A 25,519-nucleotide genomic window follows, 5' to 3' on the forward strand; every position below is an offset into this window, starting at 1 on the left:
TCCAGTACTGGGTTTAGTTGAACTCCACCAAGTGAATAAGTTTTTTTGGGATTACTGTTTCCCAGGTGTAATACCTTACACTTTGTTGGATTAAAGCACAGCTGCCATTTTTCTGACCATTCCTGAAGTCTATCTAGGTCTCTCTGAAGAAGCTCAGCTTGACAGTGATCATTAACTACTCTCCCAATTTTAACATCATCTGCAAATTTAGACATCACGCCCTCTATCCCTTCATCAATGTCGTTTATGAAAATTAAAAACAACAGTGGTCCTAATACTGATCCTTGGGGAACCCCACTTCTTACATCAACCCAATCTGAGGAATAGCCATTTATCACAACCCTCTGCCTCCTGCCCTGAAGCCATCCTTCTATCCATCTAAGGATTTTCCCAGTGATTCCAACCTGTTCCAGCTTATAAAGCAACCGCTCATGTGGGACTGAGTCAAAAGCTTTGCTGAAATCTAAATAAACAATGTCGAAATTATTCCCTAAATCCAGCTCGTGAGTGACCCTTTCGAAATAGCGAACCAGATTTGTTAAACATGATTTTCCCTTTACGAAACCATGCTGAGTATCCTTGAGAATTTCAATTCGATCCAAATGATCCTGAATTCCACCCTTGATCATTGCCTCCATGATTTTCCCTACTACTGAAGTCAGACTGACAGGTCGATAATTTCCAACTTCACTTTTAGAGCCACCCTTATGTATGGGAGATACATTTGCACTTTTCCAATCCAAGGGAATCTCCCCAGAGTCTAATGATGCTCGCATAATTAGCCTCAATGGTTCAATGCACTCGCTTGCTGCCTCTCTTAAGATTATAGGGTATATTCCATCAACTCCAGGAGCCTTACTGGTCTGTAGGCTCGAAAGTTTTTTCATTAAATAATCTTGCGAAATTTCAATATCATTAATTACATATTTTTTAACTTCGCTCCCACAATTTCCCTTTGCCACAAAAGGCTTTTCATTTGTAAATATTGATGCAAAATAACTGTTGAGTTCATCTGCAACGGCAGCTGGTGTATTTATTACTATCCCCTTTCCCTTACATAAAGGTCCGATCTGGTTTGTCCTGCTCTTCTTGGCATTTATATATGTGAAGAATTCTTTATCCCCCCTCTTTGCTCTGTTTGCTAGTGATTTCTCATAAACTGCCTTTGCCTGTCGAACCTTTTCTGTGGCTCTATTACACATCACCTTGTAGCTGTTATAGGCTTCAGTACTTTTTATTGTTCTGTAACCTTTCTCCTAATGGTCTCCTAAACAAGCTTCCATCTTGTGGTTTGCCAACTGTTTTTTGTAATTGGTTATCCAGTTTTCTCTCTGATCACTCATGAGGGTGATGGCAGATGGCTCTCTCTCTGTCTTCTAACTTCTCCAGTAATGCTGGTGTCCTCCCAAAGTTCAGTTCTTTCCCCCACTCTTTTCCTCTTATATATTAATGACTTTCTTCCAATGACTGGAAATTCTATCCATAGGTTTGCCGATGATAGCACATTGCATTCCACTTTCCAGTTCGAGAAACTGGAAAGTTTCCAGTTCCTTGCTCTGCTCAAACAGCTTCACCTTCTTGAATATCTGCTACCAATTCCTTAAATGCCGATCTCCAGGTAATTCTCCAGTGGGTAATTCCCCAAAGACAACTTAGTTGAGTTCAATCCTTCTAAAACTCAGTCTTGTCTTATGAAGTTTTGTCCTGTCTTATAAATGAAGCAGCATTTAAACCAATCCTCAGAGAGAGATATTGTTATCCTTGCTCTCTGGTTCGATCGGAAGTGCACGGGTAGGGTGGCTTTATTGTTGCCCTTAAATGCATGAGGATTTCCAGAATGGTACACAAGCAGTGGTTTTAATCTTTAAGCTCTCGCTGCATTAGCCCCAAGCAAGAGCGGTGCACCATCTTTTGATGCCTTGAAACCTGGCATTGTATTTTCCTCTTTGGCAATGTACGTTTCGATCCAGGATTTTTTTCCAATACAGAGCAGTCTCATCAACGTTAAAAATTTGCTGCGTTGAGTAGCTGCCTTCATTGATAATTTTTTCCAACACATCACAAAATTTCTCTGCAGCTGCAGAACTTGCACTGGCAACTTCACCATGTGGAAATCAGCGCAATGCTTGAACCTATTAAACCACCCGTTGCTTGTCACGAACTTAGGTTGGGGTTTGCTGTACTTATCCTTAGTATCTTTATAAATACTTGTTGCTTTTTCTTGAATGGTCATTAGACTCATGGGCACTCATTTCTGAATCTGATTTTCCATCCATATTATTAACAGCTGTTCCATCTTCGATATTGCACCTGAATGCTGTTTTGTGATCACTGTTGATCTTAAGTGCATTGATCCTTTGACATGTTCTTTTATAAGCGCACTGCTCTTGAAAATAGTATTCACTGTTGAAGCAGCAAGACCTAATTCCCTTGCAATAGATGGCAAACTTTGTCCTGCTTCGTACTTAATCATCTTCATTTCTAAATCAATTTTTTTCGTTTCCCGGCACTACCACCACTTACAGTTTTCATTGGTCGCTTTCCCTTCATCATTGTAATACATAAATAGGAGTGAAGAGAAGCTTCAGAAAATTTTTTTTTTTTTTATATGAGTGAAGATTTCAGTGAAGGGGAACACATTTCACCATAATAGCGTAAAAACCCACACAATTGCAGTTACGGTATTGTTGCAAATGCATTAAGATCGAGTTTACTACCCATTTATAATTTCTTGCACTAACAGAAAAGCCCAATAAACTGGTAAGTGCAAATTGTTTTTTTTTTTTTTTTTTTTTTGTTTTTTGTTTTCTGGTCGTGGCCTTTAAAATGTGCTTTAGAAAAATATCACAAATGCGTTCAAAATTGATTCTTATAACAGGAACATATGATAACGATGAAAGGGTAGTGCAATTTCCATTATAAATATTACCATTTAGAGAGATAAATAGCTTAGTAATATAGCAAAATTTTCAACTTCCAAGGCCTTGGAACGAATTACAAAAAAAAAAAGAAAAGAAAAAACAGTGTTATTGAGTTCACCTTATGATATCTTCACATACTTCCATTTATCTACGAGATGTAAAATACGTTTTCCAGCAAAAACTTATGTAAAGTCGAATTTCCATAAGTTGAGTATTACTTAAGTCGGAGAGTTCCTCTATATATATATATAATTATGATATCTGATCGCCTATAATTAACTTTTTAATTGTACATTTGTATTGCTTATTTTATGTTATTTTTGGCATATATGTATTTTTTTTTTTTTTTTTTTTTTTTTTTTTTCCAGGCTACATTTAGCACCTGTATAGGTTTTTGGTTTTGCTTGAGTGGCTATTTTACTAGCCATGTTATACATTACAACTTAACTATTCGTGTTATACATTACAACTTAACTCAGGCGCCTCCGTAGCCAGGTGGGAAGGAGCAGCAGTGCGCAGCACACGCTTCTTGATTAGACCGGGGTTCGAGCCCGTCACCACCAAATACGGAGGATGCGGTAAGGTCAAGGAATGACCACCGCATATCCCGGAGCAATATGGCCTTAGTTGCTAATGCTCCTAAAAACCAACAAAACAAACAACAACTTACCTCAAATAATATACAGACGGATATAATGTTTAATCATTTTTGATAGCATTAATCAGATCTGTGACAAAATAATATTACATATTAGAAATAATATTATAAAATAGATATAAATTAACAATCCTAATTTCTTTTTACATATTTGGAGATATATATATATATATATGTGTATGTATGTATGTATATTACTAAAATTATGTATTGAAAAATTAATACAAATGTTGATAAACTTTAATCGTACTAGGGAGGGCAGAGAAGGGGTAACAAGACAGAAACTGTAGCCGAAAGCCTCCAAATAATTTAGAATATATTTTAAATATAGAACCAATTGTATAACAATTTAGCGGCACCCCCCCCTAGTAAGGTACCAGTTCCGAGAAATGTGAAATATCATTTAGCAGTTTGATTAGTCTCTTTTGGCGATATTTCACGTTTCTCGGAACTGTTACCTTACTTACAAGGGGGTGCCGCTAAATTGTCATACAATTGGTTCTATATTTTAAATTTTAAAATGGATTTAAATTATATTCTAAATTATTGGAGGCTTTTGGCTACAGTTTCTGTCTTGTTACCCCTTCTCTGCCCTCTATTACGATTAATTGTTAGGTTTATGTTAAATTTTCGCTCTACGGTTTTGCCTTACTACGGGCATTTGTATTTTACTGCCTCTAATGAATACTTCATGTTTATTTATTTTTTTTTATCTATTTTATTTTTAATGTCATTACTTATATATATATATATATATATATATGTTAGATATAAATTATAAACATATGTGAAAACAAGTAATAAATCTTTCAAAAACAACTGGGGTTGAACTAGTGTAAGAGTAAAAGCAAGTAATCCGAAACTGTGTACAAACACTTAATTTGAAACTTTGTGGCAGGTCACTTGTCAAGTAATCTGAAACTATGAGGGTGGCTCAATACAGAATCGCCCTGACCTAGCTGCAGAGGTGCTAGCCTGTTGCTTCTTGGCACAGGTTTTAGTCCTCTACATAGCCACCGTGCAGATTTACACGTTTTTGTAGAAGTGGTGAGTTTGGTCTTTGAACCATGACTCTTTTGCAGAAATGAGTGTCTCGTCATCAGGTTTTAGTCCTTCTCTGCGTAGTCATCCGTGTGCCGACCGGGCTAGCCAAGTGGGTAAAGTACCTGCCCGGCAACCCAAAGGTCGCGGGTTCGATTCCCGCCTCGGGCTTGGATCAAAGTACTGCAAAAAACCTTGGGAGGTGCAATATGGCCACAGAAGCCGATGCGCCAACAACTATCAAATCAAAAAAAAAAAAAAAAAAAAGTCATCCGTGCAGATTTACACTTTTTCTCATCAATGGATGAGGCTACGAATACCATTTTTGTAGAAGTGGTGAGTTTGGTCATTGCAGAAATGAGTGTCTCATTGTCAGAGAAGTGGGTCCCCTGAAGAAATGATTTGAGGGAAGGAAACAAGAAGTCCGATGGTGCAAGATCGCATGAGTAGGCTGGATGGGGCAATATTTCATACCCACAAGTGGCCGCTTGTGTTGTTGCAATTTCAAAAGTGTGAACTGGGGCATTGTCTTGAAGCATTCTTACACCTTAGGACAGCATGCCATGCCTACATGTTTTGATTTTCTCCTTTAATTTTGTGAGTAAGTTGGCATAATAGGCACCTGCATTTGTTCTACCTTTCAGCAGGTAATCAGTCATTATTATGCCTTTCTCATCCTAAAACACTGTCAGCAAAACCTTTCCTGCTGACACTTGGACCCTTGCCTTCTTGGGGGGATGGGGAACCATGATGTCGCCATTCCATGGACTGCTTTTTACTTTCAGGGTCGAAATGGCATATCCAACTTTCTTCTTGAGTTATTAGAAGAGAGAAAAAGTCTTCCTCATTTTTTTTCCGCAGTGCTAACAACACTTGTGATTTCTGTTGTCGATCAGCCTTCTGGAAACCAGTCAATAATTGAGGAATCCATCTTGCACTCAATTTCCGTAAATGGAGTTGGTTGTGAAGGACTGTTTCAACAGAGCCCACACTAATCTTCACCTCCTGGGACAATTCACGCACAGATATCCGGCGACCTTCCATGATTAACGACTCCACTTTTCTGATTGTGCTGTCATCAGTGGCTGAATGGGGACAACCTGGAATGGGCTCAGATTCTACTGAAGTCTGACCACACCTAAACTGTCTATGCCAATACTTCACAATGCCATAGGATGGGGCTTCAACCTTATACAGCATTATATACAGCAGTCATCTCCTCATGGATTTCTTTAGGAACAGATACCGGATTACAGCTTTGGCTTCAGCTTTGTCCATGATGCTACTTCATCACATGTTCGGCTCTGTAAGAGAAAAACAAAAATTAAGACACAGGGCTGAAATTTTACGCCTTTAGTACAAAGATATGTATGATGCTACACACAAAATATCATATGACTCTGTGATATGTGGAAGTAAGTGAGGGTGATTCTTTATTGAACCACCCTCGTATATACAAACACCTAATTTGAAACTTTGTGGCAGGTCACCTGTCAGGTAACCTACCACACCAATAATAATAAAAGGTGGTGTGTTGCCTGACAGGTTCTCTCGCTCAGTTACTCTGCAAAAACTGAAAATTCTCTTGAGACAATTGCTGTAAAAGTTAGTCTATATTTAGGAGGATAAAAAAAAATGTTTTCAGGTTTTTGATCACTAATTAACTGTTAACAGAGGATTATTATTTCCAACGGTGAGCCACCACCTCTGCTAAGTTGGCATGACACAGTTTTCTTGCAAGTTTTACATCTTTTGGATCAATGAATTCAGCAACCTTAGTTCTGTTCCTGTAGTTACCTTTACAGTTTGGACTGAGGAATAGTGAGTCAGTCATAGTTTGTTTAAAATATAATTAAACAAAATATCTAAATTTAAGAAATCTTGCACACACAACTAATATATTTGCAACTAACATTACCTGTGTCTACACATGTAGGAAATCCTTCAGCTAAGGAAGCATATGCTCTCGATAAGCAGCACAAGCCTTGATGACGTCAGAGCGGCTATATTGCTTTGGCCTTGACTGACTCCAAGGTCGCGAGCCTAAACCCCTGATGAGACAGCTGAGGAAATATCCCAAATTGCTTCAACATCAAGTTTCAGCATTTGCATTGTGAGGGATATCATTCAATACCTGAATATTCCACAGAGGATGGTTTTAACCCAGCACTGGTTGCGCCACCAGTTGTGACACAAACAGTTGCATGGAACTCGACAGGTGCCCAACTTTTTTATTTATGGAAAAAGTTCTTTTTTTTTTTTTTTTTTTAAATTTGTTTGGAGTATACCAATACTTGAACCTTTTGCTAATGGATTGCAGTACCCGTTAAATGTGGGAGTTTTTTTATGAAAAATTTTAAAATTTAGAAATGTGTTTTTTATCGAAGGAGAACTTTCATTAATTTTGCTGGGGAAAAAATCTATAAACAGAAAATATGAACATGAATATATTAGTCACTTCATTTCAAGTTTATAAAACCATTAAACATGCAGATTTCAAATTATGCATGTGTATGTACACCTCTTTGTTTATATTATATTATTCTCAGATGATATCCACAAGGGGCATAAATTTAAATTGAAAAAGGATAGTTGCAGGACAGATTGTCTTCAGCAGAGAGCAAATTTCAATAATAAATAAACTTCAGTCTGATGTTGTGGAAGTGGTAGTTTGAATAAATGCAAAAATGGATTAGACAAATCAGTGGATGGGGTGAGGCAAATGAAGTTTTTTTTTTTATATATATATATATATATATATGTCTGAAACTGTATATAAGCTTGCTTCCTTATATCAATTTGGAGCGATTGCAAAATTGTAATATGGCCACTCGATGTATATACCATTATTATTAGCATTGATTATGTGAATTCTTGTTCATACAAGACTGATCATCTGATTGTAAAGCTTGTTATAAATAATAATAATAATGAGCTTGCAGATACAGATAGTCATGATTTGATAAAATATTTTATTATTGTCCTTACCATTATTAATACTAAAACACAAATAAATACTATCATAGCACAATAAAACTAGACATGTAACTGTTCTTTTTACAAGTTTACTGAAAATTAAAATTATGAAACCAGAAAAATTATACAGAATTTAATTTTTTTTTGTTACACAAATTATTTTCTCCAAAATAATTTCCCAATTCTTGAGACTGCACTATCTCCTGCTTTATTGCTCACCAGCAAGATGCTACCCTTAGCCATTAACTCTAATGCTTATTTACAAATCAAGAAATTTTTGTATGTCTTTATATAACAAGAGTATGCCAGTGTATCCAGAAAACATTTTGGTAAAGGTAAAGAATGCCAACACGAGAACCATGGCAAACTAGTTTGCCACTACCAGAGTGTCTCCCTGCAATCTCGTTAAACAGATAGTATTGGCAGTAGAAGCCAAGAACAATATATTGATTGGCATGTAGGTGTGACAGACAATAACATCATAGCATTAAGTGATTCATTGACGTTATGATACGTATATATATAAAGAATCTTTCTTTCTTTACCTATTATTTCCTAACCTAATCTTTAAGTTTTGGTTAGGAAATATATGGAAACATTTTCCTATTATTTCATAACCTAACCTTTAAAGTTAGGTAAGGAAACCCTTTCCTATTATTTCCTAACCTAACATTTAAGGTCAGGTTATGAAATATAACGAAAAATAAAGAAACCTTTTCCTTTTATCCTAACCATCCCTTTAAGTAAGGTTAGATTAGGAAACCTAACCTTAAAAACGTACAAAGAAATCGTAATATGGTTTTTTTAATAGCAAAAACACTCATGAGCTCCAATAATCTACTTTTAATAATGAGAAAAACTAATCATTATATTGGGAAAACTTCTTCCACCTTATTGCAAATTCTATTCAATGTCTCCCGAACAGTCTTGAATCCAAGCAGTCTCCGGATTGTGATGCAAGAAAGCAAGCATATTCTCCAGAGCTTGCTGATATTTTCTGTTCTCCCTTCCCCCCATTCCACTGCTGTTTTTCCTTCTTCCACTGCCATTTTTCCTAGAAATTTGTAGATATCAAGCCCATTCCTAAAAAAGGGTGACAGATCTCTCTCCTCCAATTATCATCCCACTGTTCTCTTTCCAAAGTAATGGAGAAATCCAACACCAACTCTTTTATTACTTTTAAACCTTCCATCTGATCAACAATTGGCAATATAGATTCAATCAAAGTATGTTACTCATCTTTAAATCCAGTGGAAAACTTCATGGTGAAACATGACCAAAAGCCTGGAAATGTCAAGCAGTTGCTCTTGGCATTTCCAGGATTTTGATCATGTTTGGCATAAAAATTTAGACAGTTTTCCATATTATGGTGTACCTTGCACTTTGGTAGCCAGTTTTTGTCTCTGATCACTTACTGCAGGTAATAGTAGATAACTCTGTCTTCTTACTTCTTATCTAATGCTGTCATTCTTCAGGGTTCACTTCTTTTTCTTTTTTTGTTAATGCCATTCTTCCAATGACTGGAAATCTATTCATAATTTTTCTCATGATAACATATTATATTCCATCTTATTTTAAAAACTTCGCTATGCACAAAAACAGGTCAACCTTTCAAAATCCAGTACTTATTAATTAAATGCCAATTTATAAGTAATTATTCAGCGAAACGTAGAAATTTAGTTAACTTCAATTAATCTAAACTCAGTACCATGTTATTTCTCACAAGAAATATATCTCCTGTGATTATCTTCAATTACACTCAGATTTCTGGACAAGATAGTATATTATCCTGACTATGAATCTCTCCTGCCATAAACACAACAAATATTGCTTCTGTTAATCAGAGGTTAATAACAGTGGAATACAGCCCATTGCAGAGTCCCCGTATTTCATTTGCAGTTTTTCAATTTTAAAAGCAAAATTTAACACGTTGTTTGTAGCATTTTGAAATACAAAGGGTACTAGCAAAGTTTTGCAATATTACGCAACAATGAATCACAGGAAGCTGCTTGTTGCTGCATGTTGAGACATGTTCATACGTGCATAGTAGCCGCCGCGCCAAGTCGATGGGCTCAGTTATTCATTAGTAGTGAGAGTGTAAAGTGCTTGCGATGGCATCGTGGTCACGAAATGAGATAAGGACAGTTTTGCGGTATAATTTCGTGCGTGGTTTAACCATAGACCAGTGCTTAGAAGAAATGACTCTTGCACTAGATGATGATTGTCCACATCGTACAACGATATTCAGGTGGTATAGAGAATTCCAAAGGGGAAATTTCACTCTGGAGGATTCTGAGAGGCCGGGAAGGCCACGAACGTCAGTTACGGAGGAAAACGTTACTGCTGTGAGGAAAATGCTTGACGAAAACAGGCGAGTGATCTACCAACAGATAGAGGATACGTTGGGCCTAAATGCACCAGCAATTCGTTCGATTCTGCAAGATCATTTACACGTGAAGAAACTTTGTTCTCTATGGGTGCCGCATCAACTGACTGAAGAGCAGATGACACGACGTGTGACTTGGTGCCGGGAGATGTTAAAAAAGTTTGATAAGGGACAATCTCGGTATGTGAACAACATCGTGACAGGTGACGAGACTTGGCTGTACTATTACGATCTGCCGACCAAGACTCCAAACAAAGTTTGGGTCTTTGATGATGACGACACACCCGTAATTGTCAGAAAATCCCGATCTGTAAAGAAGAAAATGATAGCTGTATTTTTCAAATCGAGTGGAATTGTGGAACACGCAGAAGACAGTCACAGCTAAGTGGTATACTGAACAATGCCTGCCTAAAGTCATTGGATCTATGAAGAACCTGTGGCCAAAGTCAAGAATGGACACCTGGTACCTCCATCACGATAATGCTGCAGCTCACCGCGCCAAAGCCTGCACCGAATATTTGACCACGACAGGACTGAAACTTCTCGAGCACCCTCCCTACAGTCCAGACCTTGCTCCCTGCGACTTTGCACTGTTCCCGCATATGAAAATGAAGCTAAAAGGGAGGCGGTTTTCCAGTGATGAGGACCTTCTACGGGCTTGGGACAACGAGTGTGCTTTACTCCCTAGTGAAACTTGGCAGAACTGGTTTAAAGATTGGTTTCGGAGGATGGAGAGGTGTATTGAATGTAGAGGAAATTACTTTGAAAAAATTAAATAAACAAAGCTATATTGCAAAACTTTCCTAGTGCCCTTTGTATGATAAGATCTGAAAATGCATCTTTTCACAGTAACAGACTGGTATAGACAATTGAACAGTTTACTGCATGTAGGTGAGGATGAGACATGTCTAAACATGTTATGCTTTTAGATTATTATTCCATCATGTTCCAAAACCTCTGCTAGTTCTTGGGGCCAGATGCACCAGTCCTCTGAGTGATCAGACTGTCCAGGAAAGTAAGAGAGGGATTGACTCCTCTGTGGCTAATCGGGTTATCTCTTAATGGAATTAGTCTGCAAAATAAACAACTCTTTTAAAGTTATGATTAACATTATGCTTTGCCAGGTGCACTGTGTTTCTCAAGCTTAAACAATGAGCATAACCTGGATACTTTCTGAACAGACAGACAGACCTTTCATTACCCTGGGATTCTAGAAAAGTTCAAGAAAGATATCTCACTTGTTGGTTTTCACCGAGATTTCCCAAATTTGGTTAAAATTACACAGGAGGAGGCTAGAGTGGTTTATTGCCACATGTAGGCTCACTTTTGTAAGTGTTCAACAAGTACAGATAGCAAGCAAACTGCCAAGTCAGTTAGGTACATTGTTTAGTTTTATTGCATGCTACTGGAATGAAGTAAAAAAAAAAAAGTGCAATATTGGGACGGATCCAAAACAGGGCTCACCTCTAATCAACTGCTGGAAATAAAAGAAAGAATGCACATAACAAGCAAGGTTTAATTTCAATAAAAATACAGTAAACCCCCTCTATTTGCTGGGATTACGTTCCTGAGAAATGTCGCAAATACAGAAAACGCAAATACTGAGTTATGGCTCCCATAGTAATAAAGGGGTTCCGTTCCAAAGTATGAAATATATAAGAAAAACTAGTCTAAAATTTTGTCTATGTATGTATTATATGTACCTTCATAATATAAATAAATAAATCTTTATTGTGAAGTAGAGTTACAGCACAATATCCCATCACGGCGACGAGCGCCAGGGGTTCACATATAGATAAGATAAGTACGGCGTACAAATACATAAGGCTACAAAATAAAGCGAACACATATAAAAAGGGTACAAAATACCGATCATGAATGCAAAAGAAATACAAATACAGCATAAAAACACAGAGTTAGACACAAATATAGAAATAAATACAACTTTACAATATATCAGGGTTCAAGGGCTTTGATAAAGTTGTGTCTGTCCTTCTTCTTACTTATTATGCTGTCAATGTCGGTGTCCACACGGTTGAGGGCGGCGAGCATCTGCTTGGGAAGAAATCTCTCAGTGAGTACAAGCCTGTTGTGGTGAGCCACGAGTGCTGGTACCAACCTTAGGCTTGGCTGTGGAATCCTCAAAGAGCAAGCGTTCCAAATATTTGGAGATGATATCTGGCCTGTGATGAGTTTGGCTGTGAAGACCAGCCTCTTTTCTACGATCAGGAACTTCATCCTTGGGATGTCGAGTGCTTGTGCCATCATGGTGGTTGTGGTAGCGGGAGGTAGCCGAAGCTTGTTTTTGGCCCATTTCAGTAACCAGCATTCGGCGGTGTACACCCGCTTGAGGTTTGTATGTGCAGCGGAGGCCCATATTTCTGCACCATAGAGAATGGCGGGGTAGACGGTGTTGGTGATGAACCTTTTAACAATGACAGGATGTTGGTCGTGTAGCAGCTGCTGCTTTGAGATCCACTGTAGACGAGAAAATCTGGTACTGATTTTGTCAATCTGGTTGACAAAGGACGTACATAGACAGTACATAGTGAAATGCAAGCATATGGCATCAAAATGAAAATAAGAAACGATTTAATATTAAATGTAATATTTATTAGAAATTTCAAACCAGCGCCTTTGCTAGCAAAAAAACGTATCCTGCCAGTGCTATCACCAGTTTCGCTAAAGTGTTGATAAAGGAGTTGATAAAGGAGAATTGGGTGCCTTTTCACAAATGATGAGTGAACTTAACGGAATTTTATTTTGAGTTTGGTCTTCTATCCACAGATTTAAAGCTTTTTCCATGTTTTCTAATTTAACATCACGAGTTACAGAGCAAAATTTTGAAGCAATTAGCACGTTTTCACGGACTACGGCGGATTTTTTCTTTCGATTTCTTGATTGATCGTACCGTAGACTCATTGATTTTATAATGTTTTGCCACTGAGGAGACACTTTCACCATTAGAAATTTTGTCTAATAACTCAATTTTACTCGCTAATGTCATCACCTTCTTTGATCTTTTCACATTTCCCTTGTTATTCGTAGCCATATTTTTGTACGGGTTAGAAAGAACTTGTCCACAATAAAGTCAGTTTCCTTCGTTAACACACTCGAAAAAGTCTGTTTTACACTGCAAAACGGTAGCTTTAAAGCATTTGTAAGCATATCAATTTAAAAATTATAAATTTATTCAATTTATAAGCATATAAATTAAAAGCAAATGACGAAACCTTCCATGACAAGCGCATAACACATACTGAACAAGGATTAGCGAGAAACATCCACGCTCGCAATTTTGTCACCCCCCCCCACTGAGCACTGTTTTGACCGGAAAAGATAATTTTAGCCACGCCCATGTTTTTTTATGGTGAAAAATATTCACGGTGCTTTAAAATTCACATTTTTTTTTTTTTTTTTTTTTTTTTTTTTAAGGTTTCATTTTATATTAAATCAGCGATCGCGAAACCGCAAATAGCGGGGGTTTACTGTATACCCATTCTAGCAAGCTTGCATGGCCCATTACTTTGGTTTTAAATATAGCAATTAATATGTAATAGCTTCCAAGATCTGGATCCCCCTTCGCAAAATTTGGGCTCTTGAAGCTGATCCACTTTCTTCTATGCAAGTTGTAAGTTTTATGTTTAATTGGGTGTCTATTGGAGCTTGAGGTGTAGGGTAGATGCCCTCAAAGAAATTAATATGAGGGGCCTGTCAAGCTCTCAGCTGCACAACTCAATGCCAGAGCTCACTCCTGTGCATCAGGCAACACAGCGGCAATCTCCAGAATGTGCTGGTCCCAAAGAAACTAGTTATTGTTGGTAACTCTATTGTCAGAGAGATTGGTAATATATTGTGTTAAAAGGATAGATGGAATAGGACCAGGGTATGTCTGCCAGGAGCAAAAATTGATGATGTTGTGATGCATATATCATCTTTTAAGGGCAAAAAGGGTGATATTGTTGTACACGTTGGAACCAATGACATTAAGAGTAGGAGATCTGCAGATTTACTTAAAAAGTACAGGTCACTGTTGCAAAAAAGTCATGAGTTAAGGTTAAATTTGAAAGTCTCTTCAATTCTGCCCAGACACGATATGAGGGAGTGCATGATGAGAGCTTTGTAAATCAATTCGGCCCTGAAGGGAATATGCAAGGCCCATGGGGTAGAATTTTTTTCAGCATGGTCTGTGCTTGTTAACAGGAGAGACTGCTTCTACAGGGATGGGATGCACTTAAATAGAAAGGGTGCAAGAATATTTGCTGATGCTATCGAGGCAGTGTTAGGTGGATCGAAAAACTGCTAGCTTGGGGGGGGGGATTCACAGACTAAAAGGTTAAAAGTAGCCGCAGGCAGAGGTGAAAGTGATTCTTGCACTGCTTCTATTAGAATAAGCAGCTGCCTGGAGTGAAGGGTGCTGGGGGTTTAAGGGACTGATGGCAGTCATCGTGAAACAGGTGGGTATATGGGATGGTTAGGGTAACTAAGAATAAGAATAGGTGTATGTATACCAATGCTAGAAGTATAGTAAATAAATTTGATGAATTTGAAGTGTTGGTCAAGACATCAAAGGTGGATATTGTTGGGATATCGGAGATGTGGTGTCACAGAGATATTAGGAATGCGGAATTGGAATTTGGGGAGTACAATGTGTATAGAAAGGATGGACAGGATAGGAAGGGAGGAGGGGTTATGCTGTTAGTTAAGAAACACAAAATCTAAGGAAGTGCATCCAATTGATGTTGGTGGACAGTGCACTGTTGAGTCAGTTTGGTGTGAAAGTGAAAATAAGAGTAGGAGTGTGTTATAGGCCTAATGACTCAAATGAGTACAATGAGCAATTGTACAGAGAAATAGAGTGGGCTAGTAAATCCGAATGTCTTATTATGAGGGATTTTAACTTCATATTCGAGAGGCAACCAGAGAGGGTAATACTCTTGATCTGGTTATCAGCAGGGATCATTCGTGTATTGATATCGATGTATATCGTGTTTGATATCAGTGGTTTGACTGTTGGTGATCCTGCTCGGATAGCAAACAAACTGAATGAGTATTTTTCATCTGCATTCAGACATGAGGAAATATTAAGGATTGAAAATGCCAGAAGGTTATCAAATTGTGGCAGGTTGTTTAATGATTTTGTAATAACTGAGACAAAGTGGAAGAGAAATTGTTGAAGTTAAACATAAGAAAGGCACCTGGGGTGGATGGGATCTATCCAGTTATATTAAAGGCGACGGCAAAGGAAGTGAGCAAACCCTTAGCCATAATTATGAGAGCATCCTTGGACTCAGAACAGATCCCCATGGACTGGAGATGTGCAAATGTATCCCCAATTCAGAAAGGGGGATCGAAGGGTGACATGAGTAATTACAGACCAGTTAGTTTAACATCTGTTCTGGGTAAAATAATGGAGTCACTTGTTAAAGATGCATTGCAGGATCATCTAGACAAGACTGCAGCAATAATTCAGACACAGCATGGGTTTGTTAAGAGAAAGTCTTGTCTGACAAATTTGATTGGATATTATGATGTGGTTACAAAGGAACTGGATGCAAAAAATAATTTTGATATCATATACTTGGATTTCAGGAAAGCTTTTGACACCGTTGCGCATGGAAGACTACTGTACAGATTGGAGCAAAATGGTATTAAGTTGCTACAGTGGATAAAAGGATCATTGAGTGGGAGAAGACAGAGAGTGCTGCTCTTCATGGACTAATGTTATTAGTGGAGTTCCACACGGTTCGGTGTTGGGTCCACTGTTGTTTTGTATATTTATCAATGATATTGATGAAGATATATCAGGCTTAGTATTGAAGTTTGCAGATGATACAAAGGTTGGCAGGGTTGTTAATGACAGTAATGGCAGTGTGCTACTTCAACAGAATCTAGAAAATTTGGGCTGATGGGCTGAGAAGTGGCAAATGAAGTTTAACATTGACAAATGCAAAGTACAGCATATGAGTAGAAGTAACCCCAGAGGAACGTACCAACTGTGTGGTACTACACTTAAGGTGGTAGAAAATGAAAAAGACATGCGAGTAATTGTGCAGTCAGATATGAAGTTTTCTGAGCAATGCAGACAGGCTGCCAGAGCAGGTCATGAGGTTTTGTCAGTGATATACAGGATATTTGGTAGCAGGGAAAAGGAGGTTATATATTTGTTATATATATATATATTTTTTTAGGAGCATTAGCAACTAAGGCCATATTACTCCTTGAATATGCAGTGGTCATTACTGAACTTTCCGTATCCTCCGTGTTTGGTGGTGACGGGCTCGAACCCTGGTCTAATCAAGAAGCGTGTGCTACTCACTGCTGCTCCTTCCCACCTGGCTCCGGAGGCGCCTGAGAAGAAGGTGATTGTCCCTCTGTATAAGGCAATGGTCAGACCACGCCTTGATTACTGCGTACAGTATGGAGGCCTCATTTTAGGAAGGATGTAGATTTCTTGAGCATGTACAGAGAAGGGCAACAAGATTGGTGAGGGGAATGAAGGGATCCTCTTACCAAGAAAGTTCTGCAAATTTCAACAGTTGGAGACTAGGCACCTATGAGTGAATCTGATTTAGGTGAATAAGCTTGAATGGGTTGAGAATGCTTAGTTCTGATGGGATTGTTCCACTTGTTCAAATTACGAACCTAAGGGGGCATAAATTCAAATTCAGGAAAGACAGCTGTAGAATAGATGAGCAAAATTTTTTCTTTAGCCAGCAGGTGATTAATTGCCATAACAAAGTTCCATCTGTCTTTGTGAAAGTTGATAGGTTAAATAAATTTAAGGAGGAACTGGACAAACATTTAGAGGGAATGGTTGTGTGATTTTTTTTTTTTTTTTTTTTGCTGTTGCTACATAAGCTCATAAGCTTGCTTTCTTGCATCGCATGCCATGATTACTATCACTATTACTGTGTGTACCAGACTGTCAGTAAATGGTGTCATGTTTTCAATCTCTAAACTTATGGCCTGTAAAAGTTTTATTCATATAGCTCATGGTTGGCAGTTTAGAAATATGAGCCAAAACAGCATCACCTTTCAGAAATTATTAAATGCTACCTTTCTTGTTGAGAGACAAGCCATAACTCCATACAGGTTGATGAAGGTTTCTTTCTTGTGGTCATTTATCAGACCATGCTTTACCTTTTCCCTCTTCAAATAGGCCTCTGGGGTTGGGTATATTCATACTATGATTTTTTAGTGTTTCTCACCAACCATTGAAGTAAAAACGAAAGACGGAAAACCAAATTCTTAAAATTTTAATATTTACAATAAATTTATTTACAAACAAAACAAAATACCATATTACTGATGATAGTAATTTTAAAATAAGACAACTGTGATATACAGCAAATATACAAATACCGAATTTAAAATACAATAAAATATACTAGGTTAAAAGCGCTAAAATACTAACTGAAGCTTTCAAAGGCTTCAGTTAGTATTTTAGCAGTGTACTTCTCAACAGTGTACTTCTATTCTGCGGTGCATGATTAAATACCAGCAGGTTCACGGTGCGTCTCACGTAAACGTATACTGTTCCCGTCGGAACCGGAAGTGGCTCGGGAGCGTTTCAAGCAAAAACGTTCATCCCCTCCAAGGATTACCGCCTCAAAGAGGGGATGTATGCGTGTGCCCCTATCTCTATTTATATTATTCTCAATAGAACTAATTCGTAAGCCAATTGTCATCACCGATTGGGCGCATAGATTTTGGGACCGCAAGTGGCTCGAGAGCTTATGAATTAGTTCTATTGAGAATAATATAAATAGAGATAGGGGCACACGCATACATCCCCTCTTTGAGGCGGTAATCCTTGGAGGGGATGAACGTTTTTGCCTGAAACGCTCCCGAGCCACTTCCGGTTCCGACGGGAACAGTATACGTTTACGTGAGACGCACCGTGAACCTGCTGGTATTTAATCATGCACCGCAGAATAGAAGTACACTGTTGAGAAGTACACTGCTAAAATACTAACTGAAGCCTTTGAAAGCTTCAGTTAGTATTTTAGCGCTTTTAACCTAGTATATTTTATTGTATTTTAAATTCGGTATTTGTATATTTACTGTATATCACAGTTGTCTTATTTTAAAATTACTATCATCAGTAATATGGTATTTTGTTTTGTTTGTAAATAAATTTATTGTAAATATTAAAATTTTAAGAATTTGGTTTTCCGTCTTTCGTTTTTACTTCAATGGTTGGTGAGAAACACTAAAAAATCATAGTATTTACCTTTTCCCGTTCGTTGTGCTTAATAGGGCCTGAACAGGCCGACTTATTTAATCGTGATCTAGAGAATCAGACAGGTACACAGATTTTTAATAACAATTTTTTTCCAGTAATTTAGAAATTATTTTTAAAAACAGCCAGTTGAGTCAGGGGTTCTCAAACTTTGTGCTACTGCAACCCCCCTAAAATGCTAAATGTTGTGTGACCCTATCCCTTCCTCCATGAATGAAATTAATATATATATATATATATTTTTTTTTTTATGTGAACCCCAAACACGAGAGGTTTTAGAACCTATAGTACTTAGTACCGTGCTTGGGTTGGAGGTTGAGAAGACGAAAGAAGATATTTGTGTTGACATTGGATTTGAACTGCTGTAGACTGTAATTTTCAGGGAATACGTATGAAGGAAGGTTGTTCCAGAAAATGGCAGTTCAATGAATAAACGAGCAAGATCAAAAGTTAGTTCTGTGAGTTTGAAGTTGGACAGTAAATGGTTGTTGGCTGGCGGCGGCACGTGTTTGGACTGTTTTGAAAGCGAGAGCGGGAATTAATAGAGGCCAATTCAGAAGAACAGTGCCAATGGAAGTATCTGTAGAAAAGGCATGCAGCAGAAACAGTACGCCTATGAGACAGCGAGTGGAGAGGCTCTGTTAGAGATGAATCATTAATTAACTGAATTGCCCTCTTCTGAATGGAATCTAGAAGCTAGAGGTGTTGGGGAACACCACCCCAGATGTAGGGACAATATTCCATGGTAGGGCGGATTTGCGATTTGTACATAGTGAACAGCTTTTTGGAAGAAAAGTAACGCTGAGAACGAAAGAGAAAACCAAGTTTTTTAGATTCAGAGGAAGGAAGCAATATTTGTAATGTGCTTGTGCCAAGAGAGATTAGAAGTCAGAGTAATCCCCAAAAGAGATATATCGTTTTGCCTAGAAATCGGAGTGTCACCAAAGATAAGTATAGGAGCAGAAGAATCCTTTTTGCGAGATATAAGACAAGACTGAGTTTTAGAAGGATTGAAATCAACTAAGTTGTCTTTGCCCCACTGGAGATCGGCATTTAAGGAATTGGTAGCAGATTTTCGAGAAGTTTAAGCTGATTGAACAGGGCAAGGTTTCTCAAAATGAAAAGTGGAATGCAATGTGCTATCATCGGCTAAAATATGGATAGGATTTCCAGTCAATGGAAGAAGGTCATTAATATACAAAAGGAAAAGAGTGGGGGAAAGAACTGAACCTTGTGGGATACCAGCATTAGTGGAGAAGTTAGAAGACAGAGAGCCATCTACCATCACCCTCAGTGAGCGATCAGAGAGAAAACTGGATAAACAGTTACAAAAAACAGTTGGCAAACCATAAGATGGAAGCTTGTTTAGAAGACCTTTATGTCAAACACGATCAAAAGCCTTTGAGATGTTAATAGCAACTGCTTGTGTTTCACTGAACTTTTCCATTGAATTAGTCCATAAATGAGTAACATAAGCCAGAATATCACCAATGGATCGACACTGACGGAATCCATACTGGCGATCGTTGATCAGACGGTAGGTTTCTAAGTAGTTTAAGAGTTGGCGGTTAATTGATTTCTCCATTACTTTAGAAAGAGTAGAAGTAATTGCAATGGGACGATAATTGGATGGGAGGGACTTCTCACCCTTTTTTAGGAACTGGCTGGATATGAGCAAATTTCCAAGCAGAAGGAAAAACACCTTTGGAATAAGAAAGTGAAAAAAAGGCAGCAAAGAACAGGAGTAAGTTCAGGAGCACAGGTTCTGAGAATAAGTGGAGAAATACCATCGGGTCCTGGAGCTTTCTTACCATCAAGATTCGTCAAAATCCTTCTGACATCCTTTTGACAGAAGACTACAGGAGGTATTGAATGGAGCATGTTGGGAATGGTGAGAGGTGTTTTACCAAGAGCATTAATACACGAGTTGGAGGGAAAATGGGATGCTAGCAGGTCAGCTTTATCTTTGGCTGAAGTGGCAACAGAACCATCTGGTTTGGACAGAGGTGGGAGCAGAGATAGGAAAAGTTGCTGTTAATAGCTTTGGCAAGAGACCAGAATGCTTGGCTACCATTAGAGCAAGAAGCAAATTTTCTAATCTATGCCTGTTCGAAATCTAGTTTGGACTGATTAATTACTGCTTTACAATTGTTGCGAGCTTTGGTGTAGGCAGAAAATGAAACTGAAGAATTAGAAACAAGCCAATTACGACATGCAACATTCTTCTCTTGAACAGCCTTAGCACATTTATTGGAAAACCATGGTTTAGATAAAGGACGAGATTTTAAAGTGAAATGTGGGATAAAGGATTCCATTCCTGCAAGAATAATTTCACTGACACGATTACATTACATTGAGTTTAAGATTTTGTGCAATAAATAAATATCCCAATAACTTTAATGGCTAATATTTTATTGGAAATAAACAAAAAAATATCAAATTTGGAATCCTATAGTAAGAAATGTAAATACAATTAACTAATTAACAGACATCAAATAAAATTTCCTTAACCGTAGATTTTTTTACGATGACTACATCTGCGAACACTGATAAAAATAGAAACAAAACATAATACAAAGCATGTGAGTGGGAAAGGAATCTTATGATTTGGTTAATGAAGCAAATGTTAATAGCATATCTTAGATTTAACCCTAATTTTACTATAAATGAAGATCATTTTTTATACGTTACAATTTTCAACCATATCTAGCTGTATCCTCCTCCCCTTTAAGATGCAACCCCCCCCTAGGGATCATGCCTCACAGTTTGGGAAACAGAGTTAGTGATTTCATAACCTTGCCGTAGCCTAGTGGTCAGGCGCTCAGGTGCATAAGTACACGTGCCTTGAGTGACCGGGGTTCAAGCCCGTGACTACTGAATACGGTGCTGTTTCTTGTATTCTATCTATCTTGTAAACCTCTCTGACTGTTTGGTCATCCCGAAGTATAAACAGAAAATTTATTTATTTATTTATTATATTTGATTTATCTTCAAGGTATCACAGTCATGTATTCGATTTAGTAGTAGGACTGTTCATTTCTTTCTCAGTCTTTTTCTTAAAGATATTTGTCATGAAATAGGATTGCCCATTCTCAGCTTATATATATATATAAAATGTTCTAGACTCTAAGTAGAATTTATTGTCATCCTTAATTTTTGGCTGCATTTGCACATGTGCATACTATGCATATGAATAGATTATTTTCATTAAATTTTATATTCGGCACTTTTGAAAAGATTTATTGAGTTCCCATACACATCTTGAGTTGTGTACTTGTAAATGAAAATATGTTTTGGATGTCTAGCCATCCAGTGGGAAAAGTCAGATCTGCACTAAATTTTTAGCATATATTGTGTTGGTGTGTGGGAAAGTTTAAGTCTAATTCTGATTTTGCAAATATTGCAAAATTTCGTTGCTTATTTCGTTGGCTCTCTGTGCCAAATGTCATGTCTTAGGGTGATCCATTTTCCCTTATACAGATGTATCCCCTCTTAAGAAGTACCGCTACACAAACCCGACATCATACCCACCTATCATATGAAGTTTTCGTAAATAGTTCTTAAGTATTATTTGTCAGATATTATTCACAGTGTTAATAAAATGAAAAATTAATAATAAAATGCAAATATTGAAATACAGTGTAATGTGTAACATTTCCTAATTTGTTACTGTGCTTGTGAACATGGAGACCCATGCCTACCAGTAAAGTCTTTTCATGTACTTACAATTCTTACCACATTTATCCATATGTTGTGCATCCTCAAGCAAATTTCGCTTCCTCTGAATTTTAGGTCAGAAATGCTTAGAGCACCAATTATCACCCTGTCCTTCTGGCTACATTGTAATAACTCATTTCCTGGTGGACAGATTTTCATGACATTTTATATTTCAGTCTTTCTTTTAAATGGCTCCAGATATAATCTGGAGTCCAGATATAAATCTGGACAAATTTTTCTTTTATAAAAATTTGTTGAGCCATTGCCAATGCTATTAAAATCAGATGAATAAAAATTGTTTTTTTTTTTTTCACAAATATTCCAAGTTAATTAGCTTTCAAGTTGACCAAGGCATAGCATTAGTATTAATAGTGGCAAATTATGCAAGGAAGTAAACTTATACAGTATTATAAGCAAAAAAAAAAAAAACTGCCACCTCGTCTGTCTATTTCCTCTAATAATTTGCCTTACATTTTTTTTGTTATAACAATCACTTGCTCTCTGGCTGAAAGCAAAATTTCCCACATCTAACCTGCAGCCATCCTTTCCTAGGTTAAGTTTATATCCCCTTATATGGGTTTCCTGAAAAAGAGTCTTAATCTTTCTTAGTAGTGATACTTTTGTATCCTTGGCTAATCTTGGGCTCCCTTCTCTGCACCTGTTCCAGCAATTCCACATCCTTCTTAAAATGAGACTTTCAATTCTGTATGCAGTACTCAAGTTTCAATCTAACCATTGCTTTATACAAAGGAATAATTATCTCTTTGTCTAGCAAAATTTCTGTACATTATTGAAGAACCTCATGGGCTGTGCTAACAGCCTGTCTGCACTGCTCAGAAAAGTTCTTGGCTGTGAGCTGGGCAGCTGAATGATTAATGGGTTACTTGTTTTAATTTATTTGAGGGCATTAATCTTATTCTTCAAGCTCTCGTATTCATTTGTCACAGTGCTGAATTTCCACTTAATCTTCTCACACACTTGGAAACAAAAATTAAGGCATCTTCTTTGGCTGTTCTGCTACAGATAATTTATGTCTCACATCTACAGATAACTTTGCAAATAAGCAACATGTGGTGCATTGAATAAAGCCATGATTCCCAGAAGAACTGCCCTCAGCAGTTCTCTCAAGCTAAAGTATTCCCACTACTTAGAGCACTCTGTTTCACTGCTCTAGTCTGACATTATTTTAGCTGAAAATTTAATTAAAATTACCATGTTAAACCACAATATGTAATAATAATGCTACACTATTTCCAAGTTATGTGACAGTAGTACATACTATGCTGTTAAATTACAATACATATTGTTATAAATTTAGAGTTTACAAACTGAACACTTGTGATGTTAATTATACTCCTATGGAGTTACATGAAAAAAAAAATTAAATAATATTTATGTTGTTCTTACATAACAATGCTATAAAAGCAGAACAGTGGAGGCAGGAATTTTCTCCTACTTTGACCCTCATTTTTGAGCAATTTCCAAGCCCAGGTAAGAAGCAATTTCACCTACTTTATCAAATAAACACAAATAATAACTGACTACTAATTTTAATACAATAATTTAAGAAATATAAAAAGTCTAAGCAGGTTTAACAATTCAACATGGAACTGGATTGACACTTTCTGGCATTGGGAAATTTCCGACTGAAAAAAAATAAGTTTGCTTTCCTTGCATTCTTTAGTCATTGTAATACTAATATCTTGAGTTATTTGTATATATATATATATGTGTGTGTTTGCAGATATTAATGCATTATTTGATAAAGAAGTATTGGATCAATACCAAATTTTCATGTAGTGTTCTCTTAGTCCCTGGAAAGTTTTAGGCTCAGTCCAGATTTAATAGTATCTCCTCCAGTACCTTATCTTTAAAAAAATCTGTATAATGAGTGTTTCAGGTTGTTTGGGCATTACCCAAGAAGGAAATTTTCGATCAGTGTCAGTTTTTTTTTTTTTTATTCTGTTCTTTTGGGGTGTGCCAGTTTTCCAAAAATTTTAGAAACGTAATGGTTTAGTGGCAGCTTTTGTCATCTCCATTTTCTCTGATTTTCTAAACTATCTATCAAATGCAACTTCGTAAGAGGCATTAGTGCTGGAAAAATCACTTATGTGCACATGTTCAGTTCACCATGACCTGATTCTGAGAAAATGAAGATGACAGGCAGGCATATATTTCTCTTCCTTCTGTTCTATCTACAAGCAGTTTTAGTGGTGCAGGTGAGTAATGAGTACACCTGATGTGCCATCTGTAGAGCACCCCTCTTGTTAAAAGGCAGAATTCCATGCTCCAGAAATATTCTTAGAATTGATTTGAAGCCCAGGTAAAATTTTAGTGTTATGACCTCCAGTACATTGGGGCTCATTGATTTGATGCTATGTTGTTTTCATTACTTTTACTTTTAACTTTGTAATTTTGAAAATTTTGTTCTTTAGACAATGCAACATATAACAAGTTATTGATGCATTCAGAAATTCAAGTTATACCAAACAATCATTCAATTAGTAAAATATTTTAAAGTCTTGAGAACACTTCTTCTTGAATAAGGAAGGCTTCTGAAATTTATTGTAAAGTTTTTGAATTCATCAAATGAAACATATTTCATGTCGTGCTTGTCGTATTTAATAACTAAATTAGCATTAGCATTAGTAGAGGCATATGATGCAAGAAAGCAAGCTTATTCAGCATCAGCCAAAAAAAAAAAAAAAAAACCCTCTCCCATTTCACCCCTCCGTTCGTTCGAAATACCTGTCCAGTTGAGCTTTAAATTTGTTTAGGCTATCAACTTCAACAACAAGTGATGGAAGTCGGTTCCACCAACCAACCACCCGCTGGCCAAAGGCAAATTTCCGCACATCTATCCGACATCCGTCCTTTCTCAATTTGAATTTATGCCCTCTGAGGTGATTATTCTGAGAAAGATGAAGAATCCCATTGGCATTGAGCATGCTCAAACCATTCAAAGCCTTATACACCTCTATCAGATCACCTCGCCGGTGCCTAGTCTCCAGACTCTGTAATTTGCAAAACTTAAGCCTTTCTTCGTAAGAGCAACCCTTTGTTCCATTTACTAATCTTGTTGCCCTTCTCTGTACCCGTTCCAGCAACTCTACATCCTTCTTGAAATGAGGCCTCCAGACCTGTATACAGTACTCAAGATGTGGCCTAACCATTGCCTTATACAAGGGAATAATCACCTCCTTATCCCTGCTAGAAAAATTCCTGTATATCATTGACAAGACACCATGAGCTACTCTTGCAGCTCGTCTGCACTGCTCAGAGACTGGCGCCTCCGTAGCCAGGTGGGAAGGAGCAGCAGTGCGTAGCACACGCTTCTTGATTAGACCGGGGTTCGAGCCCGTCACCACCAAATGCGGAGGATGCGGAAAGGTTAAGGAATGACCACCGCATATCCTGGAGCAATATGGCCTTAGTTGCTAATGCTCCTAAAAACCAAAAAAAAACAACAGCACTGCTCAGAGAACTTCATATCTGCCTGCACAATTACCCCCAGGTCCTTTTCATTCTCCACCACTGTCAGTGTAGTACCGCAGAGTTGATACATTGCTCTGGGG

General features: G+C 37.4%; 1 protein-coding gene across 5 annotated transcripts in view; it reads left to right on the forward strand.

Annotated features, from left to right (window-relative positions):
• Positions 1–25,519, forward strand: part of LOC150077431 (uncharacterized) — a 284,193-nt gene that overhangs the window by 26,067 nt on the left and 232,607 nt on the right. For 2 of the 5 annotated variants that reach the window (XM_090386306.1, XM_090386307.1), the window contains one exon: positions 23,370–23,435. The exons of 1 other annotated variant lie outside the window; for it this stretch is intronic. The gene's annotated coding sequence lies outside the window, so the exon portion shown is untranslated. Of the gene's footprint in view, positions 1–6,556; positions 6,839–23,369; positions 23,436–25,519 lie in introns of all 5 variants that reach the window. 2 more of the 5 variants (XM_090386304.1, XM_090386305.1) reach the window with 2 other exon arrangements.

The sequence above is a fragment of the Mastigoproctus giganteus genome, chromosome 12 (assembly GCF_048544385.1).
Source record: "Mastigoproctus giganteus isolate SK-2022 chromosome 12, ASM4854438v1, whole genome shotgun sequence".
NCBI lineage: Eukaryota > Metazoa > Arthropoda > Arachnida > Uropygi > Thelyphonidae > Mastigoproctus > Mastigoproctus giganteus.